This window comes from Melitaea cinxia, chromosome 19 (genome assembly GCF_905220565.1).
Source record: "Melitaea cinxia chromosome 19, ilMelCinx1.1, whole genome shotgun sequence".
Taxonomy (NCBI): Eukaryota; Metazoa; Arthropoda; class Insecta; order Lepidoptera; family Nymphalidae; genus Melitaea; species Melitaea cinxia.
Window position 1 is genome coordinate 6,873,529 of NC_059412.1, and position 21,264 is coordinate 6,894,792.

At 32.7% G+C, this 21,264-nt stretch overlaps 1 long non-coding RNA gene across 1 annotated transcript; it reads right to left on the reverse strand.

Moving 5' to 3' along the window:
- Positions 1–9,156: 9,156 nt before the first annotated feature.
- On the reverse strand, positions 9,157–9,795 carry LOC123662885. Its single transcript, XR_006744561.1, has 2 exons — positions 9,532–9,795; positions 9,157–9,309 (listed from the first exon to the last, which is right to left on the reverse strand). It is a non-coding gene; the product is annotated as an uncharacterized LOC123662885 (long non-coding RNA).
- Positions 9,796–21,264: the final 11,469 nt, after the last annotated feature.

Below are 21,264 nucleotides of genomic sequence, written 5' to 3' on the forward strand. Positions count from 1 at the left end.
GAGTGGAACTTATCGAAAGCCAGTAAATTAACGTGTCTTTATATTATATTTTATTTTAGAACAAAAAATATTTTTAAGGTCACTAATAGCTACATACACTTTTATGTCAAATCATAATAAATATTTGCAGGCAAATCAAAATGGTCAATATGTTTTATAAAAACAGTATTGCGTCGTAGTATCATCATTTAAAATATATATTACTGTTTAACCGATCTTTATTTATTGAACTAGACTCTTACAGCTAGACCTCGTCTATATTAAGCAGAGTTTGAAGTTTAATCAACCATTGCAATATTGCGAATTATCGGTTAATTATTGTCAACCATGAGATATGATCGTTATTAGGCGCCTTTGTCATCTGGGGGCACGGTAGTGCCCCCGCCAAGACGAACCAAAAAAAAAAAAAAAAAACGAAATCTGATTGTCAAATAACCGAGCTTCTTGAGCTCTTCTGAGCCATAATGTAGAGACACACAAGGACCCAGACCGGATACAAGTATTTGCACAAATTCAAATATCCGGCCCGACCATTTACATTAGAAAACGTTGCATTTAATGGAACCTCTTCACTAGTTAGACAATGGTTTCGCTATATTCTTTATGTATACTACTCCTATTTTATGTATGATGTGTGATAAAAAGATATGTATAATTTATAACTATTTTAAAACAGCAAACTGAACTATATTATAGTCTAAGTAAGAATGTTCAGTAAGGTACCATGAAATAAGTATTAAAAGTTAATAATGCTAAGTGAATCTGGTAATAAGCATTTCGTAATATTTTATGCAACTTTTAATGCAGCTGTGTAAACTAAATCGTTATATTTTTTAGTATGTTTGTTTTGTATTTGGACGTCTGACACCTCAGTCCTCCCGTGATCATGGTTGCTGTAAAGTATCAGAAACGTCGGGTCTAATAAACCACGATAAAATCCAAAAAAGTTGATTGATTATAAAGATTTATCTATTTATTACAATTATTCAATTATTCCTTTACAGGCCACACACAGATATACTAAGTGAAGTTTATGATGGTTGTATGCGTAGGTTGTTTTAATATAATAAAAATAAATATCCAACCAATGTTGTTTATTCTAATTTATACTCTGCAATAGCAATTTATACTCCAAACATGCTACGATTGATACCATTGTAGCTGTTACCGTAGAGGCTCTACGAAATCTATATAAGTAGCGAAATTGTAATAGTCTTGTGTGGTTGATATTTTTTTTCTTTTCTGGGAGTTCTCATTTTATTGATATTACATTTTTGTTTAAAATGGAAGCAATAACAGTACTACTTTACTTATTCACTGTGTACTTATACAATAAGCGATTTGCCTCTCTGAACTCATTTGGTTATTTTTCGACTAAGTTCCGTACGTCGATTATATTGAAATTATTTATTCCTTAACTTTTTTTTGGCGCAATTAAGATATATTCAATTAATCCTATTTTTCTTTTTGGTCTTTTATTTTTATTTTTAATTATATAATAATATTTTAATTACTCCTTTTTATGTTGCATGTGGTATTAACTTTTACAAGTAGTGTTTATAAGTAATCCCTACTAATATTATAAATGTGAATGTAAGTTTCTTTGTTACGCTTTCACGCGAAAACTACTTAATCGATCATCATGAAACTTTGGATACGTATTCTTCGAGGTATTAGAAGTAACATAGAATACTTTTTATTAAAAAAATGAGAAAGTTAAAATCTCTCTCTAATACTTATTTAATAGTTTTTAATGTGGGCGAAGCCGCGGGTAAAAGCTAGTTTGTAATAAATACTTATCAGGAATCTATATCTCTATTTGTAATTATAGCTAATTCTTCTAGTATAATCAATATTCAGAATTTATTAAATTGATTTTAATGGACGTATCTCAGAAGTTACAAGACTGACTTTTATTTTTATTTAAGGTATATTCTTCAAATACTTATACAGATAGACTTTTAAGATAATTACAGGCTTTGATTAATCCATCCTATGGCTCATTTGAACGCAGTAGAATAGCTAGTTCCAATCTAATAAAGGTGGAAACACAAAACGCAGTGGAAACTAATTTTTAAATCTGGTTCCGCAAAGTGATCTCACATTGAAGATATTTTAAAAATAACTCTTATATTTGATGTCAATGGCTTTTGTTTCCATCGTGACATATTTCATCATAAATCTGTCACGTGGGCGATTTTCATGAACGCATCGTAATGAATGAACACTGAAATATGATATGTCCAGTGGAGAATATACTCTAAAGTTAGGAGAATACAGTGTGTAATACAATATATTCTTAGTTATTTTCATTGAAAATTCATGTTTAATAGCGTGTTGTCACGTAGTCACAGATTTTGACGAGGGACCGTGACTTTATCCTTTTTAGTGTCGTCAGGGTGTAAAATATTTTCAGATAAGGGATACATATAAATTGCGTTCATTTAATTCAGGCGTATATAATTATACCGAAAATTCACGAATTAAGAACATCTTACTATCCCAGTTTTCTCATTGTAATCAATTTTTATTTGAATACAGATTTACTTTTATGATTTTTTCATTTCATTTTCATTTTTTCGGTGGATTCGTTTTGTGGTTGGATTTTTAAGGTTCGCAATTAATGCAACCTAGCATTGTAGAAAACTAATTAGAGATTCTGTAGAGCTCTACTCTACGAAAACAATTGTAGGAAATAATTTGCAAAGTTTGAATTATAATACCGGTGTTCGTTCTGATAAACCTCTTTTGATATTCGAATAAAACGTTTACTAATTTAGTTTTAGATTAAGAATAAGAAGTATATTAGTTTTTAAATTCCTTTTAACTCGGACCGTCTGTTGATAAATAGGTTTGAGAATTCATTACGAACTTCATACGTACCACTACCGTTTTACTTGTTTGTTTTTAATTTTTTTGTGTTTTACAGTCTCTTTAATACATTTAATTAAGCTAAAACTTTAAATCTCGAGTCCAAACTAACAATAAGATAACATAAAAAAGACAAACATTTTTAAGGTATTGGCCATATGGGCTTTTATTAAGTTAAAAGTTAAGGTTTGGTTTGTCTAGAAGAAATGGCTAAATACCCATAAGTCCGCCCATTTTACTTCACAGTCTGTAAATATTTTTTTAAATGTGTTTATTGTTTAAAATGTAGTTGTGGTGTACAATAAAGTATAAATAAATAAATAAGTTTTCTGTCACTTTGGTCACAAACCTTTTTTTAGAGAAACTTGTTGGAACGAAGCTCTTTACGGCAGGCTTGAAATTTGGCTTGGCAACCGAACTGAAAAAAATGTGATACTAAAACCGTAAGAAAAATATATAACGGAAGTGACGTAATATCAGTCACACGACTGTATAATATGACGTTTGTAAAACTAAAATATTACTAGTAAACTTTTTTTAAAATTATTTATGTAATTTTATACTGTCGAAAAAATAAAGAAACATGTTTTTTTATTTCACTTAATAGTTTGAATTATTATTTTGTTTGTTTTTTTACGGTATTTGTTATTTTCTAAAATACTAAATTTCCTAAATACTTTTATGTACTTAATTAAAAACCAATCAATAAAATTAAAAAAAATCAAGAACTAGAAAATATATATAAAATTCAACATTTTTTTTCAAATTGTGTTGCTTCTATACTATCCGAGCGAAACTTCGTTCCTACCTGGTGTCCCATGACGCCACATAATATTTTTTTTTAATTTCGTTTAAATACGTTTTTAAATAATTGATATCCGAGTGTTGTTATCCAAATAAAAAAAAAAAACTAAGAATTTAAGCACAAACATTAAATCATCATTACAGCCTATACAGTCCACTGCTGGACATAGGCCTCCACAAGTTCACGCCAAAAATAACGTGAACTCATGTGTTTTGCCAATAGTCACCACGCTGGGCAGGCGGGTTGGTGACCGCAGGGCTGGCTTTGTCGCACCGAAGACGCTGCTGCCCGTCTTCGGCCTGTGTATTTCAAAGCCAGCAGTTGGATGGTTATCCCGCCACCGGTCGGCTTTTTAAGTTCCAAGGTCGTAGCGGAACTGTGTTAGCCCTTAGTCGCCTCTTACGACACCCACGGGAAGAGAGGGGGAGGGGAGGAAACATTAAATAAAGATATAGAATTTTGTAACTTTATGCCTGTTATTATTCTTATCTATTTATTTCGTCTATTTTAGACTATAATAGGATAATTATACTTGTAACATTTACTAAACAGCCTGTTATTATACTAATTACTTCTTATAACTAGTGTATTATTACTTTGTCTATAGTTTATTCAAGAAAAGCGAAGGTCATAATAAATTACAGCCAAAGGCGAGCACTTAAAGTATCAAGTTCGTCGCACTAACTAGATGTAACAAGATCGTTTAGTTTAATTTTAGATCTTCAAAGTCTATAACGACAAATATTTTTGATTTTTAAATCATTGGATAATGATTTGACTAGTAAAATGTTTTTAGTGTATGAACTAATGTCATTCTCCTCGTCAAAAAAAAAAAAAAATTAGAGTGCTGCTGGTCTTAAATTTTGTGCCAGACCGATTTTACATTAGTGTAATTATAATATTGTTTACATTTCATCTCGATCGGACGCAAAAAAGAAATCAAAAACGTTCAAAATACACTTTGTAAGTACATGTAAGTACATATCTACAATCCATCTTTTTAGTTACATATATTATTTTAAATTTATTACATGTCCAATACACAGGTACAGGTACAGGTACATGTATGTGTTTAACTTTAGAAAAAGTTTTTGTTTCTGTACGTATATAAAACTAAACAAGTGAGTCAGATTATTAAAAATTTTGTTTTATTTCTTCCTTACAGGAAGTAACACAAAGAAAATAGATTCAAATTTAAAAGAATAAATGTCATAACTTTAAATTATTTTTCGTATAACCATCAGCAGTTTTATAATAAATTGTGTTATTTAACAGGTTAAATAGGTACTTTGTGCCATTTTCCGCCTTCTTCACTTTACTTTTTGGATTTTTTACCATTCCTCCCTGTAAACACACGTGTATCTTTTTACCATATCTATTTTGTGTATAAGGAAACATGATCATGATATTTAATAAAAAATGAGGCAGTCGTAAATTATGACCCAACGAGGAACGAATTATAGGGGTAATAAATATCGTCGACTAGCTTGAAGTGACGTCAATTGCTCCTAGAGAGGAATGACACCATAGTGAGTTGCTGTTTTTCTTTATACAAAATAAATCTACGAAGTAAATAAGTAAAATAAAGTAATAAAGTAAGTAATTTATAAAAGAACCAAGTTCCCTCAAAGTCTTTATTATTTTGTAGTAGCTGATGATGTAGAATTATAGCAAGTTCATTCAAATTATAATTAATAACCGTGTTTCTGTTCAGTATACACTAATCTGGTTCTAGCTTAGCTTAGAAAAAAATGCTTGGAAAAGTCTGTTTTCATAAAATTTATTTATTATTCGAAGAAGTAGGTCAAGAATACAGATGTCGAGCTTACTGGTTTTGTTTTTATATATGAAGAATTCTATTAATTCAAAACAATATAGTAAGTATCTTTATTAATTAAAACTAATATAGATGACAAAACATTATTCAAAATATCTTGCCAAATATTTTTGTCGAAGCTAGGAAGTTTACTGTACTCGCCCTATTGCAATCAAATATTATAAATTGAGTTTTGACTTCGTAATTGATTTAGTATTAACTAAGTTTACACCTTTTACCAATTGATTGTATAAGAATGACTTTTTAACAAGTTTGGTTTACTATTTTATTAATAATCATCAAATTTACTTCATTACGATCGAACTGCAATAACTACTATAAAAACTAAACGATTTGTCAATATGAAATTTCATATTTTAAATTATATCTTCAGAATCACAACCATTAAAATCGTATCCAATTTCGTATAGGATTTCGAATGATGCCGTAACAAATGACATTTGTTTTGGGCGTGCACAGATACGTGGATGAGTAAACCACTCCAGGGTATTATGGTGTGGTATAAATCTATGTTCTATGTACCCATATAAAAACAGACAACCTAACCTATAAAGAGTTTATCCAAGAATTGACAAAGAAGTACACACAGTAGCACTAATGTGCTTGTAAATAATCAGATACACTATTCAACTTTATAATTAATAATAATAAGTGAACTTCGAACAACTGTACGTTATTTATTGTAAGTCATAAATAATTAACAATTATCGATGCTTGAAGGAATAAGGCTTATTTATTACAAAGGAGCCAATTAAAGTTAATAAATAAGTACAGTACAAAGTATTCTTCTCAATTAATTGACGCGTATTTTATTTGCAAGACACTTTTGTAAATTTAATTGGCTCTTCATTTATCGCCATCAATTTGTTTTGCTTACTTTATATATATATTTATTTAAGTTTACAAGTTTGGATTAACTTGCTTACTTCTGAGAAATTATTGTTACTTATATGTTGATGACGGTAATTACATTTTAAATGTTACAATGGACGATATATAGACGTAGGTATATATTGTATACGCCTGTATTATCCCACTGCTGAGCCTCTTACTCATGTAGGAGAAGGATCAGAGCTTAATCCACCACGTTGCTCCAATGCGGGTTGGCGGATATATTCCCTACTATGAGTAACGATCGCTATCAGGTGTAGATGATAATAACAGGGATCGACAGTTTAACGTGCTCTCCAAGGCACGAGACTCACAAGGGTTGCACAAAGACCCAGATCACGGTAAACATCTGTATAACCAATACAAATGTTTGTCATGTACGAGGATCGAACCTGCAACCGCCAGCGAAACAGCCACAGACCAGTGCTGAGACCGTTGTGCAAACGCGTCGTCACTTAAACTGTATGATGTTTATTTATTAACTAGCTAATCCGACAGATGTTATCGCTAAACGCGTGTAGTTGCAATTTTATTAGAAAAAATGAAAAAAAAAAACTTATTGGTCCGGTCGCTTACAAGTAGTATTTTTTTTTTTAAATACACACTAGTGTACTGATCATGATAGTTTGTAAACTGCTTATTGATACCAGAGCTCTTTATTATAAATGGAAATGGAATGGAATGTAATCCACTTCAATTACTCCATTCGACGTTTTACTATATTTTTATATATAGAAGAATATACACGTGTATATATCAAAACATTGACGAGAAATCGAATTGCTTTGTACAAGCTAAATGTGAACCTGCGACAATCTTGTTTTCATTTCTTTGTCAGTAATACTGAAGGAAATCATTTCTACACTATACTCATAGAAGACGGTGTCTTAAACATAAAACGTTATAAATAGTTTTATCTCACAATTAAGCCTCATAAGACCGTGGCAGAGCACGTTTTCCTAATTCCCGTATTGGATTCCTTGCAACGTCTACAACGGCAAGCTATTTACAATATGAAGCAGAAATACATTATTTTTCAGTTACCTTGCTATTTTTTGTTGGTTATGAAATGCGCAATAAGTAATCTTGTATATATTTTTTTCATTTTTGTTAAATACTGATAAAGATTGACGTAAGATTGCAATCAATTTGGAATCAGGTGAATAATAATAATATTTACAATGTAGTTATAATTAAGAATTGTCTATCCGCCCTAGATTAAGACACATAAAATAAGATTCATAGAATAACCAAGAGACGCAAACACAGCTTCTGGTCGGCGCCCCCCGACATCTACTAGGCCGAGAAGTAAAAATTAAGTTAGATACATTAAAACCACCAAATCGGTTTCATGTCCTTTATTATTTTAAATTTAAATTATGTTAGTTTATAAGTTCGTTAGTATAAATTGTATTCAAAACGCTCCGAATCCAAAAGTATGTAAATCGTAGTAAAAGTATGTAGTATGTAATCTTTATTAAAAGAATAAATAATAACCCTTTATTATTGTTCCATAATGTTTAGAAATAATTGGATTTTATAATAATCATCACATCAGACCAGCCTTTCTCAGTCCACTACTGGACATAGGCCTGCACAAGTTCACGCCAAAAATGGCATGAACTCATATGTTTTGCCCATTGTCACCACGCTGGGCAGGCGGGTTGGTGGCCGCAGGGCTGGCTTTGTCGCACCGAAGACGCTGCTGCCCATCTTCGGCCTGTGTTTTTCAAAGCCAGCAGTTGGATAGTTATCCCGCCGTCGGTCGGCCGGTTTAAGGTAGTAGTGGAACTGTGTTATCCCTTAGTCGCCTCTTACGACACCCACGGGAAGAGAGGGGGTGGCTATATTCTTTGATGCCGTAACCACTCAGCAAATTTTATAATAATAATAACAAAAAACTTGTTCTTCGACAGAGGCCTCTCTCTCTCGCTGTTCTCATCCACACTGGACCAGACACTTCCTTCGCCTTAATTATGTGTAATTAAAATACATTTTTCTATGAAAAGTTAGAGAAACCGATAAAACCGATGAATATATGATAAATGTAAAATATATATTATTTGAATATAATTTACTAAATTTTTTTAGCAAGTTGCAAAATAATTAAAAAAAATTATGTAAAGTAAAGTAAAGCATGTGGTACCAAAGATTTACGGTCGAAACTAGGTCACTGTTATAAAAGAAAATTTACTAACATAATTACAATCCAGGTTTGTTTTCGTAAAAAAATAAATATTTTTTGGTTATCATTTGTTCTAACAACACAAACATTTAAAATATTACTTAAGATATTATCGCTCTGATTATGTGTGTGATATACTTTTAGGTGGTTTCGTATTATCTAAATCTCAAAAATTAAAAGTAGAACTAAATTAAAAAGTGATGTGTATGAGTGGAACTTATCGAAAGCCAGTAAATTAACGCGTCTTTATATTATATTTTATTTTAGAACAAAAAATATTTTTATGGTCACTAATAGATGCATACACTTTTATGTAAAATCATAATAAATATTTGCAGGCAAATCAAAATGGTCAATATGTTTTATAAAAACAGTATTGCGTCGTAGTATCATCATTTAAAATATATATTGCTGCTTGAACAATCTTTATTTATTGAACTAGACTCTTACAGCTAGACCTCGTCTATATTGAGTACAGTTTGAAGTTTAATCAACCATTGCAACATTGCGAATTATCGGTTAATTATTGTCAACCATGAGATATGATCGTTCTTCTTCTTCTTCTTGTATAATGGCTTCCGTGAGGATTTGCCAATGTCAGAGTGAGTCTATGATTTTATGTTTAGGGTAAATGCTCTGCTAAGAATATTGGTGTCATGAGAGTACAAGTGTTAAATATTTATACGGTATTAAAGTGGCAGATTTTCACTGTTGAATTACCTAAAACAAACACAAACACAAATTGTTAATTTATTAGATAGACATCACATTACAATTTAATGTTGTTAGTTGATATATACGAACATAAAATATCAATAAAAGGGGTATGTACATACGATAAAATAGATTTGAAATTACAAGGACGGGGAATAGATGGAGGAAGTAGGTCATAGAGAGAAGAATAATTCTTTGGGCAACAGAAAAAGATATGCTCTGGGGTACCTTCGTCGATCCCACATTCACAAAGGGAGTTGTCCCTGATCCTGATCTTTGCAAGAAATACAGGAGTACATGAGTGTCCAAGTCTAAGGCGACATATTGTTGAACAGACAAATTTGCAAGCTTGACGGTATTGGAAAAACCAAGGTCTAGGAGGGATGGAGTCTTGAATTTCAGCATAATATCTGCCACAGGATCTGCTTGACTGAGACCAAAGGTTATTCCATTTAGTCATCATGTGGGACTTTGCAAATGGGATGAGATCCTGGCAATGTACTCTAAATTGACTAAGGATACCAGATATTGTAGCTTCTTTAGCAAAAGCATCTGCACTTTCATTACCTACAATCCCACTATGTCCAGGAATCCATGCAAGCACAACCCGAATGTTCTGTGAGTGGCATTTAAAAAGTAACTGTCTTATTTTCAGGATGTAAGAAAATTTGTTTTTTGACCGAAATGGGTTTGACACAATAGCTTGAAGAACACTTCTGGAGTCTGACAGTATAATAGACTTATCTAAATGATGTGATTCTATAAAAGAAAGTGCTTCTAAAATAGCTATTGACTCCCCTGTAAAAACTGAAGACATGGCAGGTAATTTAAAGTTTAAAATCACATTTACTTTAGGGATCCAGACGGATACACCAACGCAGCTATGAACAGAAAATTTTGATGCATCCGTAAAAATAAGTATCCAGTCCTTAAACTGTTCGTTTATTATTTGATTAAATTGAATGTTAGCAATAGGTGAGCCTTTTTCAATAGAAAAGTTAAGGATGATGTCAGGTGGGAATATAAGAGATTCAAAAGGAGTATCAAAAAGGGGATTAAGTCGGCATTGATAGATAGGGCAAGGGAGACTAGTCAGTTTTTGGTAACTAATTAAGAGGCATGGGGGATCTTTGTGCAACCAATAATTAGAGGAAGAGAAGAGTCGGGAAAGAGTATGGAGTTTACTAATAAGTGGGTGATAGTGAGATTGAAAGACTTTAAAAAGGAATCTATCAGATAGGTATTGTCTACGAAGATGAAGAGGAGGGTCAACACATTCAACTTGGAGAGCATTAACTGGGGAGGATCGCATGGCGCCTATAATGATTCGTAGTGATTTGGACTGGATCTTGTCTAATGACTTTAAAGATAATTTATTACAGGGTTCTAAGAGAAAAGATCCATAGTCTAAATGACTACGGACGAGGGAATTATAAAGTAGCTTCTGGGAATAAGGATGGGAGCCCCACCATACTCCTGAAAGGGACCGTAACATATTAATGTTCTTTTCACATTTCTGGTTTATGTGATTAATGTGATGTATACCGGTCATCTTTGAGTCCAGATAAACACCCAAGAATCTTACACTATCTTTAACCGGGAAAACTTGTTGGTTACTAGTTATATTAATGTCAGGAACAAGTCTGGAACGAGAGAAAACCACTACAGTACTTTTTTCAATAGATATAGACAACCCATGATTACCTAACCAATCATTCAAATAGGCAATGGCAGAGTTAAGTCGAGTAGTGCATTCATTTATGTCTTTGGAGGAAATATATAGTGATAGGTCATCTGCATATTGAAGGACATTGCAAAAACAATTAACTGAGAGGTCTAAGTCGTAAGTATATATACTATAAAGGAGAGGACTCAAAACAGAGCCTTGAGGGAGTCCTTTCCACACCATTCTTGGAGGGAAAGAAGAATGTCTTGTAGATATAATAATAGAGCGAGAAGAAAAATAGATATAGATAAAATTTGTCATCCTCACAGGGATACTCAGATTTAGCATTTTCTGCCTGAGCACCGGAAGAAGAACATTATCATATGCAGATACCACATCAAGAAATACTCCCACAACTGTTTCTTTTTTAGAAAATGCAATGCGTAAGTCTGTCATGAAGATCCCAAGGCTGTCCATAGTACTAAAGCCTTTTCGAAAACCGAATTGAGTTTTGGAAAGGACTCCTCCACTTTCCATAATCCATTCCAATCGGTTTTTAATAAGATGTTCAAGGATCTTAGCGATAGTGGACGATAATGCTATTGGTCTGTAGCCATATGGGTCTGTACTAAGTTTTCCCGGTTTCAAGATAGGCAAAACTATTTGTCTTCGCCATTCATTTGGAGGAACTTCCGATTGATATATATAATTTAAAATATCTAGGCAAAGTTTTTGAGTAGCTGGACCACTCTTGACAATAAAAGAGTAAGGAATCCCATCCTCACCAGGAGAGGAGTCTGTTAAGGACTGCAAAACCAGTTGAAATTCCTCCATAGAATAGGGGGCATCGAATTGATTTGATGGGATATGATTTGAGGTTATATACGTTGTACACTCTTCCAATGAAGGGACTGATAGAGGTGCCAACTTTTGCGAGAAGGCATTGATCCAAGTAGATGTATCATTGGACTGATGGTTATCACTAGCAGAAAGTGTTCCTCTATATCTCCTAATGTTTTTCCAAACAATAGAAGGGTGAGAGGCAGGGGATAAACTTTCGCAAAAGTGGTACCAGCCACTCTTTTTCTTTTTAGAGAGCAGTCTATTCACTTCAGCTGCCACTCTTTTATAATTTAAATAATTATCAAGACTCATAGAAAGAGAGTATTGTCGCTCTGCATCTTTGCGACGCTTACATGCATTTGAGCAATCTGCATCCCACCAAGGAGGGGATGTCCTTTTAAAAGTGCCAGACCCTTTTAAAGGAATTACCTTTTCAGCACTTTGCAAGAGTGCATTTTTAAAATAATTATATACTAGGTGGACGTTATTTGATTGGACAGGAGGGATATGACTGACTTCATTATCCGTAACTACTGCAAACTGTGACCAATCTGCTTTGGCCACATTAAATTTCAATCTAGGGGGAATAGGGATAACAGTAGGTCTAGAAGAGAATGATAGTGATATAACAATTGGAAAATGATCGCTGCCAAAAGAATGAGGGAGAATGGTCCACGAGGATAGGGAAGAAAGGGATGCAGAGCAGAATGATAAGTCTACAGCACTATTTGGGTTTTGTAGAGGGGAGACTCTGCGAGTGGGGGACCCATCATTTAACATAACAAGGTTATAATCATCTAAGATATCTAAAAAATATGGGGACAAATAATCACAATAATAGGAACCCCAAGATGTGTGATGAATGTTAAAATCACCTAACACAACAATAGGGGGAGAAATAGAGGAGAGGATAGATGAGAATTCACACAGGACATTAATATTGGGTTCAGGTATATACACAGAGAAGAAAGTAATGTTTAAAATGCGGACAGCCACAATATTGATTAAGTCACTGTGTGAGGGAATGGAAACGGAAGAATATATACAGTTCCTGGAGACCAGTATGGCTACTCCAGCTTTGCCATCAGACCTGTCGTCCCGGAGGCATGTATAGCCCGGGACCCTAAAATGAGAACCAGGTCTTAGCCACGTCTCCTGAACGGCAAAAATTAATGGATTGTGCTTTTTAATTAAATATAATAATTCATGGATTTTGTTTTTAACGCTACGACAGTTCCACTGTAGGATGATGTGCTCCATTGTTGGGAATGAGGTTTGCAAGCTGAGTTAAGTTTTTGTGAATATTGTTCGGTAGCTCGGAATCACTGAACCGGGAAAGCAAGTTGATCAGGAGAGAAGTAAGAAGTTCAATAACGTTATCGTTAGGAGAGAGAGAATCATTTGGGACTGCACATCCATTTGGAGATTCAGAAACAGGTGTCTCTACAATCTCCCTATGAGCATGACTGTCATAGCCGGGTGTGATAGGGGGAGGAGGGCGTCGAGGAGTAAATACTGTTTTTTTATAGGAGATTGTCGTTGGAGGAGTATTCTTTCTATTTATAGAGGAAGCCGGAGAAGAGGAAGAGATTCTTGTAGAGTCAGCAAATGAACGTCTTACATGAGGGAATCTGGCAGAAGCTTCGAGGTAAGATATGCTTTCTTGAGACATGATCAATTTAATGGACTTCTGCCTAGAGTATTCTGGGCAAGAAGTATCATTTGCTGAGTGTGGACCAGAGCAGTAAAGACATGTAGGAGATGATACATTACATGTTTCCCCTTCATGCATCTGGGAGCATTTATAGCATCTGGGTTTGGACCTACATTGTGCTTTAATATGTCCAAATCTACAGCACTTGTTACACTGTATTGTTGGTAATAGATAAGTCTCAACTGGTAGAGAGGAGAAGAAACAATAAACACGAGGTGGGAGCTTTTGAGAATTAAAAGTAAGGACAACTGACTGGGTGGGGATCCAGGTAGGGGAACCATCATTAACAGCTTTCCGGCTCAATCTCCTAGCTTTCATAACCTTACCGTATCCAAGGGGAACCTCTAAATTAGATACAAATTCCTCCATAGACCAATCTACTGGGACATCTCGAACAATTCCCATGCGAGATACACTATAAGATGGAATTATTGCGGTAAATCCAGCAGCTCCAAGGGCGGGATGGTCTAGGAATTGATTAGCATGTTCGGCTGATCTAAATTCAATAGAAATTCGGTTCCTACCGATTCTCTTGATACCATCCATTACAATGTTTTTGATGTTGTTTTTGAATAAGAAATGTCCAAATTGAATAGGGCGAAGAACCGTACCGCTATTGGATTCAGACTCAGGTTTGGTGACATGAACAACAAATGGAGCAGCATCATCCGAAGAGTATAACCTCTTGTCGTTTTGAAATTCGGGGCTGGTGTATGTTAATTGAATTGAAGGAATCGACGAAGATGGGTTAACAACTAACCTTTTAGTCTGGTCAGAGTCAGAAGGATCGTTTAAAGGTCTTTTTCTGTTGGTTTTGTTACCCCCACCGGGGTCCGGCGGGTCGGTATCCATTTTTTAAATACAAAAAACAAAAAAAAAACTACTTACAACGTACACTTAACAGTAAACAACACAAACAAATATATAAATAATTCAATTCAAGTGGGAATTGCCAAAAAACAAGAAACAAAATCACTAAACACTCGAAAACGCTTGTAACTGACACTTACCAGCACAGAGCCGATATGATCGTTATTAGGTGCCTTTGTCATCTGATTGTCAAATAACCGAGCTTCTGGAGCTCTTCTGAGCCATAATGTAGAGACACACAAGGACCTAGACCGGACACAACTATTTGCACAAATTCAAATATCCGGCCCGACCATCTACATTGGAAAACGTTGCATTTAATGGAACTGTCATCACCACTTCACTAGTTAGACAATGGTTTCACTATATTCTCTATGTATACTACTCCTATTTTATGTATGATGTGTGATAAAGATATATGTATAATCTATAACTATCAAAAGGTAATAATGCAAAGTGAATCTGCTAATAAGCATTTCGTAATATTTTATGCAACTTTTAAAGCAGCTGTGTAAACTAAATCGTTATATTTTATAGTATGTTTGTTGTATATGGACGTCTGACACCTCAGTCCTCTCGTGATGATGGTTGCTGTAAAGTATCAGAAACGTCGGGCCTAATAAACCGCGATAAAATCCAAAAAAAAGTTGATTGATTATAAAGATTTATCTATTTATTACAATTATTCAATTATTCCTTTACAGGTCACACACAGATATACTAAGTGAAGTTTATGATGGTTGTATGCGTAGGTTGTTTTAATATAATAAAAATAAATATCCAACCAATGTTGTTTATTCTAATTTATACTCTGCAATAGCAATTTATACTCCAAACATGCTACGATTGATACCATTGTAGCTGTTACCGTAGAGGCTCTACGAAATCTATATAAGTAGCGAAATTGTAATAGTCTTGTGTGGTTGATATTTTTTTTCTTTTCTGGGAGTTCTCATTTTATTGATATTACATTTTTGTTTAAAATGGAAGCAATAACAGTACTACTTTACTTATTCACTGTGTACTTATACAATAAGCGATTTGCCTCTCTGAACTCATTTGGTTATTTTTCGACTAAGTTCCGTACGTCGATTATATTGAAATTATTTATTCCTTAACTTTTTTTTGGCGCAATTAAGATATATTCAATTAATCCTATTTTTCTTTTTGGTCTTTTATTTTTATTTTTAATTATATAATAATATTTTAATTACTCCTTTTTATGTTGCATGTGGTATTAACTTTTACAAGTAGTGTTTATAAGTAATCCCTACTAATATTATAAATGTGAATGTAAGTTTCTTTGTTACGCTTTCACGCGAAAACTACTTAATCGATCATCATGAAACTTTGGATACGTATTCTTCGAGGTATTAGAAGTAACATAGAATACTTTTTATTAAAAAAATGAGAAAGTTAAAATCTCTCTCTAATACTTATTTAATAGTTTTTAATGTGGGCGAAGCCGCGGGTAAAAGCTAGTTTGTAATAAATACTTATCAGGAATCTATATCTCTATTTGTAATTATAGCTAATTCTTCTAGTATAATCAATATTCAGAATTTATTAAATTGATTTTAATGGACGTATCTCAGAAGTTACAAGACTGACTTTTATTTTTATTTAAGGTATATTCTTCAAATACTTATACAGATAGACTTTTAAGATAATTACAGGCTTTGATTAATCCATCCTATGGCTCATTTGAACGCAGTAGAATAGCTAGTTCCAATCTAATAAAGGTGGAAACACAAAACGCAGTGGAAACTAATTTTTAAATCTGGTTCCGCAAAGTGATCTCACATTGAAGATATTTTAAAAATAACTCTTATATTTGATGTCAATGGCTTTTGTTTCCATCGTGACATATTTCATCATAAATCTGTCACGTGGGCGATTTTCATGAACGCATCGTAATGAATGAACACTGAAATATGATATGTCCAGTGGAGAATATACTCTAAAGTTAGGAGAATACAGTGTGTAATACAATATATTCTTAGTTATTTTCATTGAAAATTCATGTTTAATAGCGTGTTGTCACGTAGTCACAGATTTTGACGAGGGACCGTGACTTTATCCTTTTTAGTGTCGTCAGGGTGTAAAATATTTTCAGATAAGGGATACATATAAATTGCGTTCATTTAATTCAGGCGTATATAATTATACCGAAAATTCACGAATTAAGAACATCTTACTATCCCAGTTTTCTCATTGTAATCAATTTTTATTTGAATACAGATTTACTTTTATGATTTTTTCATTTCATTTTCATTTTTTCGGTGGATTCGTTTTGTGGTTGGATTTTTAAGGTTCGCAATTAATGCAACCTAGCATTGTAGAAAACTAATTAGAGATTCTGTAGAGCTCTACTCTACGAAAACAATTGTAGGAAATAATTTGCAAAGTTTGAATTATAATACCGGTGTTCGTTCTGATAAACCTCTTTTGATATTCGAATAAAACGTTTACTAATTTAGTTTTAGATTAAGAATAAGAAGTATATTAGTTTTTAAATTCCTTTTAACTCGGACCGTCTGTTGATAAATAGGTTTGAGAATTCATTACGAACTTCATACGTACCACTACCGTTTTACTTGTTTGTTTTTAATTTTTTTGTGTTTTACAGTCTCTTTAATACATTTAATTAAGCTAAAACTTTAAATCTCGAGTCCAAACTAACAATAAGATAACATAAAAAAGACAAACATTTTTAAGGTATTGGCCATATGGGCTTTTATTAAGTTAAAAGTTAAGGTTTGGTTTGTCTAGAAGAAATGGCTAAATACCCATAAGTCCGCCCATTTTACTTCACAGTCTGTAAATATTTTTTTAAATGTGTTTATTGTTTAAAATGTAGTTGTGGTGTACAATAAAGTATAAATAAATAAATAAGTTTTCTGTCACTTTGGTCACAAACCTTTTTTTAGAGAAACTTGTTGGAACGAAGCTCTTTACGGCAGGCTTGAAATTTGGCTTGGCAACCGAACTGAAAAAAATGTGATACTAAAACCGTAAGAAAAATATATAACGGAAGTGACGTAATATCAGTCACACGACTGTATAATATGACGTTTGTAAAACTAAAATATTACTAGTAAACTTTTTTTAAAATTATTTATGTAATTTTATACTGTCGAAAAAATAAAGAAACATGTTTTTTTATTTCACTTAATAGTTTGAATTATTATTTTGTTTGTTTTTTTACGGTATTTGTTATTTTCTAAAATACTAAATTTCCTAAATACTTTTATGTACTTAATTAAAAACCAATCAATAAAATTAAAAAAAATCAAGAACTAGAAAATATATATAAAATTCAACATTTTTTTTCAAATTGTGTTGCTTCTATACTATCCGAGCGAAACTTCGTTCCTACCTGGTGTCCCATGACGCCACATAATATTTTTTTTTAATTTCGTTTAAATACGTTTTTAAATAATTGATATCCGAGTGTTGTTATCCAAATAAAAAAAAAAAACTAAGAATTTAAGCACAAACATTAAATCATCATTACAGCCTATACAGTCCACTGCTGGACATAGGCCTCCACAAGTTCACGCCAAAAATAACGTGAACTCATGTGTTTTGCCAATAGTCACCACGCTGGGCAGGCGGGTTGGTGACCGCAGGGCTGGCTTTGTCGCACCGAAGACGCTGCTGCCCGTCTTCGGCCTGTGTATTTCAAAGCCAGCAGTTGGATGGTTATCCCGCCACCGGTCGGCTTTTTAAGTTCCAAGGTCGTAGCGGAACTGTGTTAGCCCTTAGTCGCCTCTTACGACACCCACGGGAAGAGAGGGGGAGGGGAGGAAACATTAAATAAAGATATAGAATTTTGTAACTTTATGCCTGTTATTATTCTTATCTATTTATTTCGTCTATTTTAGACTATAATAGGATAATTATACTTGTAACATTTACTAAACAGCCTGTTATTATACTAATTACTTCTTATAACTAGTGTATTATTACTTTGTCTATAGTTTATTCAAGAAAAGCGAAGGTCATAATAAATTACAGCCAAAGGCGAGCACTTAAAGTATCAAGTTCGTCGCACTAACTAGATGTAACAAGATCGTTTAGTTTAATTTTAGATCTTCAAAGTCTATAACGACAAATATTTTTGATTTTTAAATCATTGGATAATGATTTGACTAGTAAAATGTTTTTAGTGTATGAACTAATGTCATTCTCCTCGTCAAAAAAAAAAAAAAATTAGAGTGCTGCTGGTCTTAAATTTTGTGCCAGACCGATTTTACATTAGTGTAATTATAATATTGTTTACATTTCATCTCGATCGGACGCAAAAAAGAAATCAAAAACGTTCAAAATACACTTTGTAAGTACATGTAAGTACATATCTACAATCCATCTTTTTAGTTACATATATTATTTTAAATTTATTACATGTCCAATACACAGGTACAGGTACAGGTACATGTATGTGTTTAACTTTAGAAAAAGTTTTTGTTTCTGTACGTATATAAAACTAAACAAGTGAGTCAGATTATTAAAAATTTTGTTTTATTTCTTCCTTACAGGAAGTAACACAAAGAAAATAGATTCAAATTTAAAAGAATAAATGTCATAACTTTAAATTATTTTTCGTATAACCATCAGCAGTTTTATAATAAATTGTGTTATTTAACAGGTTAAATAGGTACTTTGTGCCATTTTCCGCCTTCTTCACTTTACTTTTTGGATTTTTTACCATTCCTCCCTGTAAACACACGTGTATCTTTTTACCATATCTATTTTGTGTATAAGGAAACATGATCATGATATTTAATAAAAAATGAGGCAGTCGTAAATTATGACCCAACGAGGAACGAATTATAGGGGTAATAAATATCGTCGACTAGCTTGAAGTGACGTCAATTGCTCCTAGAGAGGAATGACACCATAGTGAGTTGCTGTTTTTCTTTATACAAAATAAATCTACGAAGTAAATAAGTAAAATAAAGTAATAAAGTAAGTAATTTATAAAAGAACCAAGTTCCCTCAAAGTCTTTATTATTTTGTAGTAGCTGATGATGTAGAATTATAGCAAGTTCATTCAAATTATAATTAATAACCGTGTTTCTGTTCAGTATACACTAATCTGGTTCTAGCTTAGCTTAGAAAAAAATGCTTGGAAAAGTCTGTTTTCATAAAATTTATTTATTATTCGAAGAAGTAGGTCAAGAATACAGATGTCGAGCTTACTGGTTTTGTTTTTATATATGAAGAATTCTATTAATTCAAAACAATATAGTAAGTATCTTTATTAATTAAAACTAATATAGATGACAAAACATTATTCAAAATATCTTGCCAAATATTTTTGTCGAAGCTAGGAAGTTTACTGTACTCGCCCTATTGCAATCAAATATTATAAATTGAGTTTTGACTTCGTAATTGATTTAGTATTAACTAAGTTTACACCTTTTACCAATTGATTGTATAAGAATGACTTTTTAACAAGTTTGGTTTACTATTTTATTAATAATCATCAAATTTACTTCATTACGATCGAACTGCAATAACTACTATAAAAACTAAACGATTTGTCAATATGAAATTTCATATTTTAAATTATATCTTCAGAATCACAACCATTAAAATCGTATCCAATTTCGTATAGGATTTCGAATGATGCCGTAACAAATGACATTTGTTTTGGGCGTGCACAGATACGTGGATGAGTAAACCACTCCAGGGTATTATGGTGTGGTATAAATCTATGTTCTATGTACCCATATAAAAACAGACAACCTAACCTATAAAGAGTTTATCCAAGAATTGACAAAGAAGTACACACAGTAGCACTAATGTGCTTGTAAATAATCAGATACACTATTCAACTTTATAATTAATAATAATAAGTGAACTTCGAACAACTGTACGTTATTTATTGTAAGTCATAAATAATTAACAATTATCGATGCTTGAAGGAATAAGGCTTATTTATTACAAAGGAGCCAATTAAAGTTAATAAATAAGTACAGTACAAAGTATTCTTCTCAATTAATTGACGCGTATTTTATTTGCAAGACACTTTTGTAAATTTAATTGGCTCTTCATTTATCGCCATCAATTTGTTTTGCTTACTTTATATATATATTTATTTAAGTTTACAAGTTTGGATTAACTTGCTTACTTCTGAGAAATTATTGTTACTTATATGTTGATGACGGTAATTACATTTTAAATGTTACAATGGACGATATATAGACGTAGGTATATATTGTATACGCCTGTATTATCCCACTGCTGAGCCTCTTACTCATGTAGGAGAAGGATCAGAGCTTAATCCACCACGTTGCTCCAATGCGGGTTGGCGGATATATTCCCTACTATGAGTAACGATCGCTATCAGGTGTAGATGATAATAACAGGGATCGACAGTTTAACGTGCTCTCCAAGGCACGAGACTCACAAGGGTTGCACAAAGACCCAGATCACGGTAAACATCTGTATAACCAATACAAATGTTTGTCATGTACGAGGATCGAACCTGCAACCGCCAGCGAAACAGCCACAGACCAGTGCTGAGACCGTTGTGCAAACGCGTCGTCACTTAAACTGTATGATGTTTATTTATTAACTAGCTAATCCGACAGATGTTATCGCTAAACGCGTGTAGTTGCAATTTTATTAGAAAAAATGAAAAAAAAAAACTTATTGGTCCGGTCGCTTACAAGTAGTATTTTTTTTTTTAAATACACACTAGTGTACTGATCATGATAGTTTGTAAACTGCTTATTGATACCAGAGCTCTTTATTATAAATGGAAATGGAATGGAATGTAATCCACTTCAATTACTCCATTCGACGTTTTACTATATTTTTATATATAGAAGAATATACACGTGTATATATCAAAACA